Below are 19544 nucleotides of genomic sequence, written 5' to 3'. Positions count from 1 at the left end.
GTTAGTAAATATATGCCAACATATTATTAGCAAAATAATAGATGGGATATGATCGAGCAAGAGATCATTGTCGCATAAATAAGGTAATGTGATGTATACGAAACGTTATACGAGTCATTTGGTAGGATTTGTAACGTTCACTGAAGTGAACATCATACAAACTTCATATTAAGAATTGATTGCAGGACTACAGCAAATATGTAGATATTAAAATTGTTTATTTTATAACATGCGACTGGTTAATTGTCGCCTCGGCAGTTGAGAATAAAACCCTTGATGCCACACGCAGGTATCGGACACCAATGATATGAGATTATAATCTTTAACTAAATGTTTGTTCATGTGATGGTTGGGAGCCACAGTAGTTCAGCTGGTAGAGCATTAGCATCATAATACAATTATCGTGGGTTAGATATCCATTCATAACAGCCCGGGTCGGCTACTAAGATACGCGTAAATCCCATTTCGCTGGCATGCTAAAGCTAACAACATTTCCCATTTTTCTGCGCGTTCACTTAATTTAAACTCAATAGTTCGATCATATATATATATATATATATATATATATATATATATATATATATATATATATATATATATATGTATATATATATATATACTTGCCGTTCTTGCTATACAACTGAGAGTGCGAGGATACGCACAAAAAATTTAACAGTTACCATTTGATCTAGGGTTACGAGACTAGAGTGAGACAGCAACCCAATTTTTAATTATCTTCTCGTGTACGACGTTATTGCTTCGCCATACTCGCGGAAACTGCATTTGGGAACATCCCAGGAACACTTGTAATTTTAAAATTAGTTAGGTAGTCAGTAGTTAATGGGGGCGATATAACGTCATTGGGAAAATACATTACGGACCCCCTTGGGCCGTATAGCGTCAAGACTTTTCAGATCACCCTGGGCACGATTAGCGTTAAGATGAATTGAAGATGGGAAAATATTGGGCCTGTATAGCGACATGGGAAAGTGTGGTTGTGGTATATGGACAATAGGAAAGGAACAGGTGAGGGGACGTCACGGTACTGGAGATTGGTAACAATGTAGCAAGGGGCTGACCTCAATTGGGCGGAACACTGGCAACAAAATGCTGCAAGTGGCTGATCTGAATACGCACTACCCTAGGTTGAGACAAATACAGTAGAGACATAGACATAAATAACACTAATAATATACTATCCACCCAGAGGGAAGAGGGGAAAAACAACACTCTACTATCCACACAGAAGGGAAGGGTAAAAAAATCAAATATCTACTATAAAGATACTCAAATATTTACTATCAAAAACCGCAACATCTACTATTTTCACAAATGTACTCGCACGCATACCAACACACACTCTACTATCCACACAAATGTAGGCTAAAGCATACAAGCCCCAAATATACTATCCACACACGGGAAGATGAAAATAAAAGACAAAATATACTTTCCACACAGAGGGAAGAGGGGAAAAAAGCCCAAATATGCTATCCACACAAACTTACGCGAACGCATACAAACCCCAAATGTACTATCCACACACGGAAGAGGACAAAAAAAACCCAAACCAAACCATAAATATACTATCCACACAGAGGGAATATGGAGAAAAAAAAGAATATACTATCCACACAAACGTACCCGAACGCATTCAAACTCCAAATATACTATCTACACACGGAAGAGGACAACCCCCCCAAACCTAAAATATGTTATCTACATAGAGGGAAGAGGAAGAAGAGTGTGTGTGTGTGTGTGTGGGGAAAAAACACGAATATACTATCCATACAAACGTACGCGAACGCATGGAAACCCCAAATATACTATCAACACACGGGAAGAGGATAAAAAACAAACCCAAAATATACTATCCACACACAGGAAGAAGAATAAAAAAATATACTGTCCGCACAAAGGTTACGCGAACGCATACAAACACACACTCTACTACAAACACAAAATATATTATTCACACACGGGAAGGAGAAAAAACCCACAATATCTACCATAACACATGGTAAGAAGAAAAAAAACAAATATACTATCCACACAAACGTACGCTAACACACACACACACACACACTAACACACACACACACACCACAGAGGGAAGAAGAAAAACAAACCCAAAACATGCTATCCACACAGAAGGGAGGGAAAACAAACCTAAAATATACTATCCACACAGAAGGGAGGAAAACAAACCCCAAATATATTATCCACACACGGGAAGAGGAAAACACAAACCCGAAATGTACAATCCGCACAGAGGGAAGGGGAAAAAATTCAAACGCACACTCTCCTATCCAAACAGAAGAGAAGCGTAAAAAATATCTACTATAAAAATACCCCAATATTTACTATCCAAAAACCCCAAGATCTACTATTCCCACAAACGTACGCGAACACACACACACACACACACACACACACACACACACACACACCATTAAAAGGGCTAGTGCTTAATCACACTACTCCACACTCACACAAATTGGCAACATGATGAATCTCTTTACTAGCGTTCTGGTTAGCTCTGAGAACGGTTGAATTTTTTTAAAACTTCAGATGTACCCGGTTAATGGTGACATCTCCCAGGCCGGGCACCACATATACAGAGAGTGGAGCCAGCTTGAATGGCCTCATCATCTCATTTTTCACTTTGAGGGACAGTGAAGGCTTCTCTCCTCCTATTCCACACTTGTGGATGCTGCCTCCTTAACTCCTGCAGACACTGAGGCTCCCGCTCTTGAGTCTGCCTCTCCAATTCTTGGTCACATTTCTCTATTTGTGGGACCACAGGTCTCTGTGCTGGTAGTGGCTGTGGTGCTTGTCTCTGTGGAGATGTCCTCACCATCAGATTGACTCCACAGCTCTGCCTTAGCATCAAGTGAGGCAGGATAATTTCTTTCTTTTCCTTTTCCTCTTCTTTCTTCTTCTACTCCTCCTCTTCTTCAAGCCTTGCACTTTCCTGGATTGCCTCCTTGGCCAGCGTATCCAGGTGGCGCCTGGCATACTCCAGTTGCATCTGAAGCTCCAATAATTTGCTGACTCTACTCATCTTGAATGCTAACGAGTGAACGCTGGGAAGCCAGACTAACAAGCGTTTCCCTTTATTTTTGTCAAGCATGGACATGAAGGAAAACATACCCATGATACCAAAACTTGCAAGACCCATATCATTGCCAAAACAAATCAGGAAAGCAAGGACCTAAAATAAAAACACTCACGTCGACATTTATTACTTACAAACACATACACACTATCTGACAAGAAAGAAAAACGAAATGTTGATTGGCACACTTCTATTATTTTTTGGACATAAAACAAAGAAACGAATTGCTTATAGACGCACAAATTAATATGAAATAGGATCTTGTTTCTAGATTATTGAGTTAGCCCTAAAAAGGGTATATTTTGTGGACAAAGATTATGACAATCTTTCATCGTCTAAGATTGCGTCCCAGTCTGGCGGCAGGCTTTCCCACAGGATAAGGTCTGCTTCTTCGGAAAGAGAAGGAGAACTCTTTCGTGTCTACACGGCAGTCGACAATACTCCTTCTGGTTCCTGGCTGGTGATGTTGCTGCTGTTCTCTATGCTCTCTTTGCTTCTGAAGTCTGTACTTCTACGTCCATTCTTCTTTCTCCTTTTCAACATTCTGACATTATCTATCTCTTCATGTCTGGGTATCAGTCTTTGTCTGACACGATGCAAATGCAATGAAGCTTCGTTCAACTTGGCTAGTCTTGAACACATCTTCATGGAAGGATGAGTCAACGATGGATGATCAGACTGTTTTTGTTGAATTGAAGTAATATCGATTTTGCCCGTTAGGGCATGCTCGACATTTACTCCAGCACAGCTGGATTTTTAATTGCTCCTGGGGGAAGGAATTAGTGCCTCATCCCCCAGGCATTTATGTGTTCAAGGAACACTTATTAATTTGGCCATCAGACTGTGGGACTAATTAGACCCTAACGACCTGAATGTAGGGTCGCCATGAGTGAGAATGAACCCAAAGCGCGCTCATGACTGAAATGTTGGAATTCAGTTGCGATTGAACGCAGCAGGTGTCAACCCAAGCAGTATGTAACGTCCACTACGATTGGTCGGCAGCGATGACGTCACATTAGGACACCTGTTTTTTGATGGTCCCACATTCCGTCAATGGTACGATATCCGAGTGAGGTCAAGAAGATGGGCATCGGAAAGCCAGCCATGGATGTTGTGTACTCCCAAAAAACGCCAGCCCATACTTATTTCAAATCTAGTCCAGTTTGCTAATGGACAATAAAAATGACAATAGTGTGCAAGCCACATGTGCAACTGTTTAAATCAAATAAGTCTTTACATTTTGAAAAAATAATTCATTCAAAGTTGGAATTTAGTGTACAAAGTGTACATTCGATATACTAATTAAATTAGGTTACTAAAAATAGAGATATTATCAAAAGCAGTGTCCAGCCAAATGGGAACTGCATGACGCCCTACGGCAATTTGTTAGGCACTCGATCTTTTTAATTTGAGTGATCCCGGGGTTCTCATATGTAATCAGCACATGATTTACAGTGCTGCTATCACTCAGTCCCAATACATCAGTGATCCCACTCTTGAAAGGGCCTCTCCTGAGGGATCCAAACCGCGACCGGACTGCTCCTTCCCAGCCTGGTAGGTAATGGCTAGTATACTTGGAGTGTAAGGTCACCCTTTTACATCAGCAGTACTCCACTATTATTCAATAGTAGAGACCTTTGACAAAATAGGTATTATCGGCCAGCTTTCTTTGTTCTTCCGTAATTCTACAGGTCCCCGTGCTCGCTCATGCCGCATGAATTTTATGGACCTAATGCAACTTGACAAAGTACCAGTCTGAGGCTCTGAAGAAAAGGACCCCTAAATGGCGCCGTAGAAACCTGATTCCATCCATCCCCAAGATATAGTTTTCCGGTGAAGTGGTTTAGCAATACTCATTTCCGTCACGGGCAAACAACTTAGTCCTTGTATTGCTGGTGGCTGGAGACTGCCTTGCTTTATATGGTTCAAGCGCGGACGTGATAGAAATCAGGGTTGGTAGACATTGTGGTCAACGACAAAGTAAAAGTGACAGAGAGAATGAGACATCGTAGTCGATTAGCGTGGTTTTCTGGAGTACATACGTGTCCTAACGGCACAGTACCGTCTCTAGCACTCTTGATGACACCAACTGTAAATTTTTTATTTCGTCTTGCAATGTTTCTTTTTCGTGGTAGGTTTTGAATCGAAGGGATGTCAGCTTCCATGTCACAGAAGATAGAAAGACACAGAAAAAAACAGATATTTCAAAGAAAAGGTCACAGAAAGAGTGGTGACTCCAAAAAGAAAATTATTTTGTATGGGTACAGAACATTTATTCACTTACATACACGAACTCTACGACTTGTGCTTTGATCCAAGCAGTATCCATTTAACACATGCCAATTGGAAATGTAACAAACATATTTACAAGTTACGTACATGTTCATCTGTATATAGCATTGCAAAGTACTTTACACATTTCTCATTACTCAACACGTTTAATTTTTAAACTCCCAAATCCCATTTACACTATGATCTCTCCATACTTCAGAGTCCTTTTACAAATCAATGTATCATTCTTATATTCCTCACGTTTATCCGTGTAAAGTCTCTACATATTTCCTTTCCGTGTGCTGCTTTATCCACATGTAAAGCCATAAACTTTCGCTGTCTTTTCTCTTCCACCTTTCAGTTGAAAACACTTTAGATTCACTCAGCTTCACATCAAAAAAGGTACTGTTAAACTCTGATACAATTATTGAATTAACCTCAAATTCTAACATCTACTTCCTCATCTTCTTCACAAAACAAATACTCAGCCTCATTCTGCTTCTGCTCCATTGCGCGCACGTTGAAGTAAATCTTCACAGAACATAATATATATACAAACTTCTCCAGTAAATTCAATAGGATACCTGGAGAGAATATCACGCTGTATTTGAGCTGTCAAATCTGTTCTTGACAAGTACAGGCTTCAAAAGAAAGTTCTAACAAATATGAATCGATTATATTTGTTCACTGGATCTGCCTTTCTCCTATGCAAATCTTGGCTAAGATCATCTTTATTCACTAGCTTGGACTTCTCCTCTCCCCTTGACATGTAATCAAACTTGTAGATAAAATCTTGTATTTCCATTGGTAAGCTTTTGATATCACCAGTTACATTCCTATCACGTAATGCAACTTTCTCTCCAATCCAGTTCACGTCAATTCCAAGGAAGCTAACCGGGCAGTGACCAAAATGCCTAAAAACTCTCACTCAGATATATCCCATATTTGTTTTAAAAACCCAGTTCTTGGTCCTAGAAAAGGATTTTTAAAAATTACAATTCATATCTTAGGAGAAAAAATCACTTCATATACAACGCTTACATTTACATTTAATAAAAGAATGCCATTTTCTTGCACGCTACATTAAATATTCGTTTATAAGAAAAAGCTAAAACAAACAAGAAACAAACAAACAAATAGGACAAAGTTCATGTTTCTCTCTTTGTCCGTCACACATGTTGTTTAAAATCTGGTCAGCTACCACTTGGGTTCCAACGTAAATGTTTCTATCATGTTTTAGTGTTCGTTTAACCAACAAGCTACACAAATCGTCTTAAGCATCCAAAGTCACTAAAGTTTTTACGAATCTTTTCTTCATGTAGTAGCGAGTGAGATGTATCGAGATGAAACCATAAAGCTCAGAATGAGTGTCTCGTGCACATTTAAAGGAGCCACCATAATGTCTTTGTAGGTACTGTTCGTAATGAGTCCACAATGAATCGGCTCATAAACGAAATCCCAGAAAGGAAGTCACTAAGACGCACACCACACGTCAACCCCAATTCATGGGACACGGTTCTCGTAATAAGTGTTGGTAATCCTTCACCGTTTGAATACTCTCATTGATTTCCTTCCATGGAATCTGTTGTAACACCACTGATATCGGCCGTGGCATGGTTGTCTGTTTTCATACCTCTTTTTTGTCGGAGGCAATAAGTGTACTTTCTGCACAGAGATGAGCGTACTCCAGTGGGGAATGTAAATGGTTTAGTCACTAACTTGCACATCACACTCCGTTCAAAAGTTTCCACTTGAACTACGTTTTCGTTATGTAAAAGATTTTGGTAAGCCTCTAACTCTTCCTCTGGAATTCGTTGCAGTAATTCTACATTGTAGCAAAAAGAATGAGTCACAACAAACCAATCCTTCTCACCCACGTCCAGTTTAACAATGTCTGACCACTGGAACACGTTCATCTGAATCAGCCATCTTATAGCATTCAGGCACCAGTGGTTTCAACATTAATGACGTAACGGAAGCAATTGTTCTTTTCGTTGAACTTGTATCTTGACCAGCTCTCGGTAAATGCGTTCTCTCAGCTCCACAGGAAAACCATGAATGTTGTCTTGTAAAGTATCCATGATCATGTCAGTCAGTATTTATATCCATGTTGGGGTCGCTACTAATTGTCCTGATTTTAATTAATATGTTCTCCTAGAGCGAAAGTAGAGGACATAGTGAGTAATTTCTGACCACTGTCATTCAGGGTAACTGTCAAGAATGCTAATAAAATCTTCTGATGTAAACGGTATAAAGCTATATAATCGGACGAACGCAGACTTGATCCAGAAAAATCTGACGAGTTTGTTGACTTTTGTCAATTTAATATTTGTGAATTTCTCGACAAAAAAGTTCCTCAGTCACCAATTGAGATTTTGCTCTGGCTAGTCCGTGCCAAACTTCCTTGTAGATCTTCTCTTGCAATTCGTTTGGTAATCGTTGAATATTATTTTTAATGGAGTTTAAATACTTGTCTAGGTTTGACTCCTAGCCAAGCTGGTTTCTTAAACGAAATGGTATGCCACGTCACTGACTAGGGTCCCACTAAAGGTAGGTAGTGACTTTGCGGAGACCACTGAGCATATTCCAGGTAAGCCGAATCGTTCTGCTCCCACTCGTGAAGTGACACACCGCAACTGAAGCACTTGACCTTTTCCCCTTAGCTTAAGTAGAAAAATCAGACTCTGGCTAATTCTTCGGGGGGTAGATCCTCCCATATGTTTAGTCCTTTTTCCTTGGAACGTTTGAAACCGACTTTCAAAGTTGCAGTATTCCGGCAACCGCACAGGGAACGAATATATTCGTCTTTCACAGGCTCATTTCGATGAGAGTACTGTGAAATCCACAGATGTTTGCTCATTTTTGGATGACATCCGTAGGTTGATAGACGCATGGTCTCGCGTGGAGGATGACATTGACAACGAAAAACAGTAAATAGTCCACGATAACGAGTAGCATCGCTTTCGCATCAGTCAGGTTTGACACGCACACCATCACTTTCCATGGTAGGTATGGTAGTAGTAGTAGTCATAGCAAAGTTCCCATGATGTAATACTGAATCTCTGCGGTCACAGCGTACGGCATCTCTGCAGTCGGAAGGTACAGCATCGCACTCCACTTAAGAATCTCCAAACTTGAATAATATCAGTTTAAAAATATTCATCTTTCTCGAGTGACTTTGGTAGTTACAATGAACTATCGGTCTTTGACGTTTTCCTCTTTCATGCTGATCAATATCGACGTGTCTGTACGGTAAAGTGAAGTGGTTGGGAAGTCATACTTGCTTCTGGTACACGATTTGATATACAGTTTGTTCTCTACTGACTAACTCCATAGTAGTTGATGTAATCGATCCAGAGAGCTCCAAGGAATGGATAAAGTGCAAGTTTGAGTCGCCCGAACATCTGAGACCGTATCTGCTATAATCACAGGATGTTACACCTCAGCTCTTTTAAAGACTAGAAAGAATTACCTCAAATGCCTAAGGCTTGATAATCAATTTCAATAAAGATTCAATGAATACACAAACACGTTCCGTTTGCCCACCGTTCTAAAAGACCACTCGAATATTACCTAATTAAGATCATATATACAAATCGGTCACACTGATCTGGTATTATTTTATTCTCTTTTTGGAAAGGTTATGTACACGATATAAACTAAATTCTAAAACAGCACACAATTTGAAAAATTTCAACAATTTTAGCGTGATCCTAATTACTATACATGGCTAACAGACAATTGGTTGTAGCGAACAGCCCAAAATATATGTCTGGGCAGAATTTTATTGATAGTACATCCTTGGTGTCGTGGAAGGATCGCACTGCCGCTTGGGGTCTCCAACCGGACTTCTTCTTTCCCTCTTCCAGACATGCCAATTAAGTAGTATACTTTGCATACATTAAAGAATAGCGTGGATAGTTGCTACCCATTTGACGAGTAATTAAGCAGTGTGCGGTGTGCACATTCATTTGATTCCGGTTTAGCATGCCTTACATGCATGGCCGATAAAGGTCTCATATTCAAGCTAAGTTAGCAAGTAACAGTCGTACCGTTCATAGTCAATAGTGATTACACGAAGAATAGATAGCCAGCACTGCAAAGTGGGAAATTAAAAATTTGCCATGAATCCATTGGACTGGGCGCAACACCTCTTACACCGTGTGGAAGAACTATACATTTGTTCCCACACGAGTCACACGAATATTACGTCGTTATAAACACTGAAGACCTTTATGAGAGATATCATCAGTGAAGATGTGAAGAAGATAATGAGGTTGTGGGCAGAGGAGATAAAAGAAACGAAGCGTCAGAAGAGAGAACGGGGCTCTTCTCGATACCAACCTGATGAAGATCCAGCAGAAATTTAGAAGAAGGGGCCATCCAGGCTGGATCCCAGAGGCAGAATACTGGTGGTGGGGAGGAAGCCAACGAGCCTATTTGGAAGCTAGTGATCTCCACCAAGATAGGTTGGATGAAACGATATGCGATCTGCGGCGCCCGACCTAGGAGGTGCAGTGGTCACTTGGGAAGCATGCTGTGAGAAACCTGCAACGAACCTTTTCAGGGTCATCCAGATCTCTTAAGAAGAGATATACTAATCTTATTTGCCAAGACAACTATGAGTTTTGTGTATGTATGTGTTTGTTCGTATATGTTATTGCCAACTTAAATTGTAAACCTCCTTTTACCCTTTCTTTTTTGATAGCGTGTATGTATGTATGTATGTATGTATGTATGTATGTAGCAGCAGAGAGGGTGAACAGACCACTTAAGGGAATGGTCACCCTTGTGTTTAGACCAAAAAAAACAGTGACCCTTCATAGAGGTCAATACCACGTCTACGATTATTGTTTGTCCCAAACAGAATTGTAGACGAACCCTCTCTGCTGCTATCAATCTTGGGAATCTTCATCTGAATCATGGGAATCTTTTGTTTTGTTCTTCAAGTAATATTCAAGTTCTGATGGTGGTTTTTCTATTTTTGGATTTATGTTCTTTCTTTTTCTGTAATAGTTCATCAAACTTCTGTATCGATCTCCACCGCAATTTTTACAAATCTGATATAATCCTCTAACGCCGTTGTTACATCCAACACAACTTCGTGAACCAGCATGAGGATTTTTCTTTAAAATATAATTATGTTTTTTACAATATTCTCCACGACACCTTTTGTTGCATTTATCTGTTGTTCCTTGAATTAACCACGCACAGTTATTCATTATATTAATGATATCTGTTTAATTAAATTTACACCCTCTCTGCTGATATCAATTAAAAAATTGTTATATTTAAAATAATGGTACATCCAGAATCTCATACTGCAAGAATGGCACGAGAACGATTAGAAGCAATTAAAAAATTTCTTCCTGTCAGAGACTCATTTAGAAAAAATCTACAAGCGCAGCAAGAAGCACAAGTTGAGTACGAAGAAGAAACTAAAAAACTGTTTAAACCCGTCACTGCAGCTACTGAAAAGGTTACAGCTGTCATCAAAGAAGATCTTCTTCCGGTATCAAAACAAACAGCAGAACAAACTGAAAAAATAGCAAGAAGAACTAAACAGACAAAGAAGATTTTACGAGATCTTCCACCTGGCATAGCCAGGGAAATAGCTGCGGCTCAACCTCCACCTGTTGGCGAAGAAATACTTGAAAGTATTGGAAAACTTCGTACTGAAGTCGCCGACGTGCAACAAGAACATGCACCTGAACCCGAACTAGTAGAAAAAAACTTAGAATTGATTGCAAAATTTAGGAAGGGAGTTGTTGAAGAAATTAGAAATTCTAAAAGAGAAAAATTACCCGAAGCAATATTAAATATACTATTTAATAAATCTAGTATTTTAAAACCCCATTATGAAAAAGTAAATGATGATAATCTTATTAAATATATATATCGCGTATATTACAACAAAAAACAAGCTAAAGGTCAAGAATATAAAATTATTAATGAAGAAGTAAAAAGACTTTATAGAGAGAGACTGAAACAACAAGAACAACTCGCCCAGCAGAAACTTCCTCCACCTTTACAACAAATAGAACAACAGCAATTGATGTTGAAACCATCTAGAGAGAAAAGGAAGCAGATGGCAAAGGAAATGAAGCAAAAAGCAGAAGAAAAATGGAAACAACAAGAAGAAATATTTAGAGATATAGAAACTAAACAACAGGAGAAATTACGTTCACTGGGTAAAGAAAGAGATCCTGACGATGATCCTCCAAGCGCTGTAGGAAGTGGGTTCCTGACTACATCAGAAGGAAATAATTTTATTTGTCCTGATAATATCCTCAATGACGTGTCACGGTTAGAAGTTCTCATAGGAGGAAAACGTGCCGGAAATAATTCACCAGAAATAATTAATGAAGCAGCTGATATTTGTCGGCGATTATTTCAAGGTGGTATCATGGATATCGGAGTTTACCGAGAACTTGTCGATGAACTTGTTGATGACTAATTGTTAGATAAATGGTAAATTAAAAAAGATGATCATACATAATAATCATCGTAAACCTGTACAGGTCAGAGCGGTGAACTCACGATTACCAATCTACAGAGCTACTTACGGAGATGGACTTGGTGATGTTGTGCGGGGATTATTCACAAGGATAGCTCCAAAAGCAGCACCCGTTGCAAAACAAATATCGATGAAAGCTATCGATATTGTTCGTGAAAAAGCTCCTGGAGCAATTGTCAATGTTGCTGGTAAGGCGTTTTCGGCAATCAAAGAAAGACTAGCACGATTATTGCGACGAAAACAACAACCACCAGTGAAACTGGCAAGTACTGAAATTATGCCCGCAGACGTAAGTAAAATAATAAATCAGGCTGCAAATCAAAAACTAGCGGAATTATCTGAAGAGGCAGAAAGAAATATAACATCAAATTTGATAGATCAAAGACTCAGTGAATCAGGAAATAATATTTCAAGCATGATATCAGGAAGTGGAGTGTCCAAACACGGTTTTCGTGTTAGACGAAAATAATTATAATAAAATGTTTAAACGTGAATCCGATGAAGCATTTGATATGGAGGCACCTGTCCTTAAAGATGAATCGGTACGTGATTATCAGTTTTATTCTTATGAGGCACGAATACCAGATCAATGTGGAAGAATTGAACTACAAGTTCATAATACAAGTAGATACTTTTTACCCGCTGAGGCTTTTCTTGAGGTAGAAGGTACAATTATAAAAACGGATGACACTAATTACGGAGGTGCAGTAAAAGTTGGTTTTGTCAACAATGGGATTATGGCGTTGTTTGATAGCGCCACTTATATGATCGATGGAACAAATATTGAATCGATTCAGAAAGATGTAGACGTTGCTACAACAATAATAGGATTAGCAAGATATTCTGATGATTATACAAGATCAAGCAGGTCCTACAATGATGTTTGTGAAAGATAACTCCAATAACCCTGAAAGCGATCCGTATAATATAAGACGACCAAGAAATTTTGCCAATAACGCTGATGCTGATGTGGCCCCAGTGGTTCATGGTTCTAGCGAAAATTTCAACTTGGGATTTGCAGCACGTAGAAGTATGTTACTAGGAGACAATAGAAGATTTTCATGTACAATTCCACTATCACATATTTTTGGATTTTGTAGAAATTTTAGAAAGGTTATTTTTGGAGCTAGACACACGGTTGTTCTTGTGCGAAAAGGTGATGATAACGATGCTCTGTGGAGACCTGTTGGTGATGCTGGTAAAGTAATATTGTCTAAACTTTCACTGTGGATGCCGGTAATGACTTCAACGATCGCAGTAGAACAAAAATTAATTTCTTTCACGGACACTGGTGGTAAATCCTTATTGTCATGGTTAACAACAAGCACAGATAGTATGCAAACTAACGTTAACGGTCAGTTCACATGGCATATAGCATCACAACAGGGTGTTTCTGCACCGCGACATATTTTTGTTGCTTTTCAGGAAACTAATCGATTAGGCTCACAAGTTCACTCTCATATGATATTTGATAAACTAGGTATCACAGATATTTCTTTACGGATAAACGGACAACAAGAACCAACAGAAAATATACAACTAAATTATGAGCAGAATCGTATAGGACGTGCATATCATCGTTTAATGTCATTCATGGGACGTGATCAAAATGTTGATACTGGATTGCAAATATCACAATATGATTTCGGAACTTTGTATCCGATTTATTATTTTTCACTGGAACATCTTGATCTATCAAAACAATCTGTCGTTGATGTACATCTTAAAGCAACATTGAATACAGGTGGTGCTAATTATAGAGCAATCGCGGTCATACTCAGCGATAAAGCCATGTTACTTGAAGGTGGTAGTGGTCGAATGAGAGTCGTTGATGCACCAGTGGAAAATCTCTAATTATTCAGAAAAATATTATTTATATAAAAATGTCGTATAGTCATGTTAATGTTACTCTGACTCCCGGTCAGGTCAAAAAGCTTCAATCAAAAACCACCAGCAAATGCGGAACTAAAATATCACTAAAACGAGATCAGATGGGTGGTGGTCCAAACAAATTATCGTTGACAAATAATCAGATTAAACATTTCAATAAAGCCCTAGAATCAAAAACTGGAGTTCAATTACGTCTTTCTCCGAGCGCCATCAAAGACATGGTTAAAACGGGTGGTATATTTCCACTTCTTGAGGATATTTCAGCGTTAATAGCTCTGCCGCTCCAGCCGTAACAAAAGCAGCCGCGTTAGGTGCTGTTGGAACAGCTGCTGGAATGGCTCTAAAGAAAGCAACTGGTGGACGATATAGCAAAAAAAAGGGACGCGGTCTAAGATTACCGGGATCTCGCTGGAGAAGCGGTCTGAGGCTCCCACGTTAGATGTTCCAGCATCAAATTTTGATTTACTTGATGCTGCTAAACGATTAAAAATAAAAACCTTTAGAGGTGTTTTTATGCGAGATCAATTACTAAAACAACCAAACAAACTCGAAACAGGTATTATTAATCTAGACTCGACTTCAGGACCCGGTACTCATTGGGTATCATACGCGGTTGATCCACGTGGAATCGTTTATTTTGATTCATACGGGTTAGCACCACTCCACGCAAGAACCAGAGGTTCCAAAGTTTGGTATTCAACGCTACCCACACAAACAATGACAGATCCGCCAATATGCGGCCGTGAAGTAATTAATGTACTCGACGCTATATCAAAATCATCCAAACCGCCACATAAAGTTGTGCATGATTATACAAGCAACCAATTCGTTGCGCGTAAAGCGTTTTAAATAGATCTTGGATCTTAAAATATAATGGTTGATATTTACGGAAGAAGATCTTCCCGGGTTAAGAGAAAATCCGGCGATGTTGATCTGTCGAAGTATGCGACTAAAGATGAACTCGCTGATATCATGAGCCTGGCTGGAGTTGATCCAGATGAGGTCGTTATTTTTCAAGATCGATATGGTAAACTAAAAACGAGTAATATCAGATGGAATGATATAGTTCGACGAGTACTTGGTGCAGCTACAGATAATATTCCTGTGTTTACTGACGGTGGTAGAATCAGAGATTCAAGTGTATCGTTTACAACCATCAGAGATGAAATTGCAAGAAGCGTTGCTAATCGCGTGAAAAATACCGGTGACACAATGACGGGTGAACTCAGCATGAACGGAAATAAAATAGTAGTTTTAAGAGATCCAACATCCGACGAAGATGCAGCAACAAAAAAAAATACGTCGACAACGTAGATAGTAAATTATCCACGTTGCGGGTCGAGTATGACGTTCACGTGGGCGCTTTTGCAAGATTTCGCAGAAACCATCAAAGAACCGCAGAAGAATTCTTCGGCACTCCGCACTCCGTTGACATAAATCTCGCTGATATCAATACGAACGTCGACACGATCAAACGAACACAGCAAGACATCGTAGCGGAGATTCCTGAGATCGTTAATAAAACCAATTTGATTAAAATTTCAGCCGGAATAACTCCTGGGCATATCACAAACATCGTAAGCACTGTATCATCGGGATTCGCAACATGGTCGCAGCAAAATAAAACCATCAAATATACCGCAACAATCACTGGCGTGTACAGGTTGTCTGTGTTCAGTGCTGCGCGATTTGAGATATTTACAACGTATCCATGGCGTCATTCAACGGATAGGTTTTCCGGAGTTGTATCTGTTATATTAAATAGCGGAACTGAAGAAATATTTATCCTGGAAGCAGATGATAAGAAATTAACCGCAACATCTTATTGGTGGTGTTTGGAATTTGTAGCTGAAACACCTCAATTGGTTACTGCATAAAAATATATGGACGGTGCACAATACAGATACAATCAAGCGCGTGAATGGCAGGCGGCGCTAAAAGATGAAGTCGAACAATATACAGTAAAAGTACAAAAATATCGACGACGATTAGTTATCGTTGATGTGATTGTTTATTCAGTAGCCGCCGTTGTTGCTGGAGCAGGTGTTATATCAGCGGTGACAATGATGGCACCAGCAGCCGTAACTATTTGTATTTCAGCAGCAACAACGATTGCAGGTGTGCTTAATATCATCACAAAAAAAATATGCACCTGCATGAATGAAAAATTATCTGATTACATGATAAGATTGCATACAGCGACGGTCGCATACTCGAAGTTATCCTCGTTGTTATCAGCGAGTCTCAGTGATGGAACTATATCTGATGTCGAGTTTTCAATGATGACTAAAATATACGACGAAGGTATCGGTATTAAAGATACAAGTACTAATAATGACAGAATTACTCCAGCAGATCGTGACTAACACAACTCCGCCAAAGATAACGATGATCTCGGTAAGTTCAACTAATCCTGAATTTAGTATTAACTTTCCTACTGCAATTCCAGTAAAAGAAATAGCATTAGCTCAATTACGGGTATATTACAGCTGGCCAAATATCAGATCAAAATCATTTAATGGTACACCAGCAAATAATTTGCTTGTATTTGCTAACAAGAACAAACCAGATGGTACTCCTGACTGGATAGATGTTGGAATACCCACTGGCAGTTATGAGATCGAACAAATCAATGAGGAATTTCAACGTAGAATAAAATCAATAACCGGAAAAGAAGCAAAAATATCAATTAACGTTCATGAACCGACGCTGTCCTCGACGGTTGAGATACATTCTCCTGATTATGCCGTTGATATTTATCAATCCACGATAAGATCCGTACTAGGTTGGCCGGATGTTCCCCCCGTGTATGAAGGACCACCAGAACCGAAAAAATCTGATTTTACGTCAACAAGTAGCTCTCGTCACGAAGTTACAATGAGATATCTTTGGTGGTGGTGGCGTGGACCTCGAACTTGGGATGATAGTTTGGATGATTTAATTGGTTATGGTGGTGACATATTTTCAGCTTTACCAGAAGATAAAACCCCTGGCCATATTCATGAACACGAAATTGAAAGAACTATTGACGTTTCCAATCTTGATCATAAAGATCAACTAAATAAACTACGTGAACGTCTCACTGAGTATCTTTTCGATATAACATCTCACGAGACACGAGGGGAAATTATCAAACAAATAGAAATTCTGAATTATATCGCAGAAGCTATGGAACGCACTCACAACAAAATTATAGACATAATTTTAAAATCATCTCCTGCTCCAAAAAAGTTTTTAATTGATAAATATAAAATCAAGGAATCTGATATACCGACGTTCAAATTTCCCGATTATGACCCGGACGCTCGGAGAAAATCTGTCAATGATGTCATTGATGAAAATTTTCCTAAAATACTCGATGCGTGGAAAAAACTAACACCACCTCCAACTGTTCTCAGACATAATAATGATCCACACGGCGGCGGCAGGCACATATCTCCGGGAATCGTTAATATAACCAGCACGATTGTGGTCAATCTGGTTTGTGACGTAGTCGATGGCAGCTATCAAATAGACCTCGGAAAATCAAATCAGGCTCAACAAGGATACATCCTATATACATTTACACCACAAGTTCCCCCTGGAAGTTTAATCGTGCAAGAACCAACTAATCCTGTGTATCTGCGGTGTCACAATAATATGTTAACACGAATAAATTTTAAGCTCACAGACCACCTTAATCGCTTAATTGACATGCGTGGAGAAGAGCTTGTGATAAATCTGTATGTGGAATCTTAATTAATCCAGTAAATGTTATATAATGTACCAGCACGTGATTGTTTTTATACACTTGAAAAACGCCATCAGAACAGTGTTTTCAAAACACAGAGCAATTTAGTTATTGATGAATACGGAAGCGAGAACAGTTAGATGAGCTCCGCCGAGATCATCTGTAGAGAGATCAGATTCTAAATTATACACACTCCTGTATTAAAGTCGATCAACTTAAAAAAATAAATAAATATAATCACTGATGGGATAAATTAATCAATTTTGTACAATCTGATGGGGTGGTTGGTACTGAAAATTGCACAAATCAATCAGTTGCTAATTCTGATGGGGTGGTTGGTACTGAAAATTACATAAATCAATCAGTTTTCCAAAAAATACTACCAAAAAAAATATTGTATTATTATTCTGAAATATTTTTATTATTATTCTGAAATGTTTTATTTTTTTGTGAATCAATCTGATGGGGTAATTGGTACTGAAATTTATGCAAATCAATCAGTGTGCTAATTCTGATGGGGGTGGTTGCTACTCAAAAGTATGCAAATTAATCAGTTTTCCAAAAAATATTTGTAAATTAATTCTGATGTGATATACAGTGAGGGAAATTATATTACTACTCAGTCGTTACCCGCTGACATAATTTTTCTTAAGTATCTTTTGCGGGTACTGATTGTTTTTTTTTTTTTTGTTTTGTATTCGCTGGATAATTCCGACCTGATCTTTTCTATTGCAACAGAAAGAGGAATAAATTCATTTACTTGATCATCGTTCACCATAGCCAGTGACTGAAACATAGCTGCCTGAATCCGCTTTATGAACTTATATTGAGATGATAGAACATACTTATTTTCATTTTTAAGTTCTTTTAACGTTTCAAAATCAGATATTATTTTTTCAGGATTTAGTTCATCAGATATATTAATTCCGTTTTCTTCTAGTTTTTTAATAGCAGAAATAATGTCTTTCATATTTTCATGGTTCATTATATAATATGTAAATCTTTAAAATAAAAAAAATTATCCCTGAACCCCCTATCGAGTCTTTAGCGAGTTCAAGGTACAGGTACATGAAACACTACCCCGCTATGAGAGCCCCTAACCCGTCAAACAACGGTCTAGAGGCCCAAGAGGGCGTGTTTGGTGAAGATATACAATGAAATGGGTATGTACAATGAAATGGGTATGTACAATGAAATGGATATATACAATGAAATGGGTATATACAATAAATGAATGACGGCACAAACATATATTATGAAACGAGTTTTTTTTTAAAGTTCATTAAGTATCAATGAAATGGGTATGTACAATGAAATGGGTATGTACAATGAATGAAGGACATTACAAACATATATTATGAAACAAGTTTTTTAGCAAGTTCATTAAGTTTGAAATGAAATATATACAATGAATAATTGACGGCACAAAGATATACGCTCAGCAAAAACCCACCAACAATAATCAAGCCCGTGGGTGATACGAAAATATGTATCAACCACCGGTTGATACGTGATTGAGTTTTGCTGAGCGGGGGGATCTGGCGGAGCCCCCAATTATTATAAAAATCGCAATTATGCGCAAACCACCGACATGTTGTCAGCCATGGGGATTCGATCCTGGACCGCGAGCGTCAGAGTCCAATACGATGCCGATTGAGCTATCAAATCTTGTTACAAACATATGCTTCGGAAGTTAATATATAGCTAATAGTCATTAAAAAGGAACTAATTTCGAATAATACAATTCTGAATTCAAGAAATACGTTTGTATGATACATTTTTACGAAACAAAGCTAAATTAAGGAATTTCCTATTTACTATACCACGCCATGTATGATAGAACATCCGGTCTAGATCATCTAATTGCTAGACTGGTCAAAGGGAGTTTACTCGATAAATAAATAATCACACATACATACACAATCTCGCATTATATTTCTGCACTGAACAAGGAAAATGCACTGATTTTTAATTCCAAACACTATCGTGGACCTATGAGTCAGTATATTGCCACACGA

At 38.6% G+C, this 19544-nt stretch overlaps 1 long non-coding RNA gene across 1 annotated transcript in view; it reads right to left on the bottom strand.

The window, feature by feature from the left end:
- LOC149803185 (uncharacterized) overlaps window positions 1–19544 on the bottom strand; it is a 495629-nt gene that overhangs the window by 19630 nt on the left and 456455 nt on the right. The window lies entirely within an intron of this gene.

The sequence above is a fragment of the Sinohyriopsis cumingii genome, chromosome 3 (genome assembly GCF_028554795.1).
Source record: "Sinohyriopsis cumingii isolate HCF-2022 chromosome 3, ASM2855479v2, whole genome shotgun sequence".
In the NCBI taxonomy this organism is placed as follows: Eukaryota; Metazoa; Mollusca; class Bivalvia; order Unionida; family Unionidae; genus Sinohyriopsis; species Sinohyriopsis cumingii.
The sequence above is the reverse complement of the archived record's forward strand: the minus strand, read 5'-3'. Positions and strand labels throughout refer to the sequence as shown.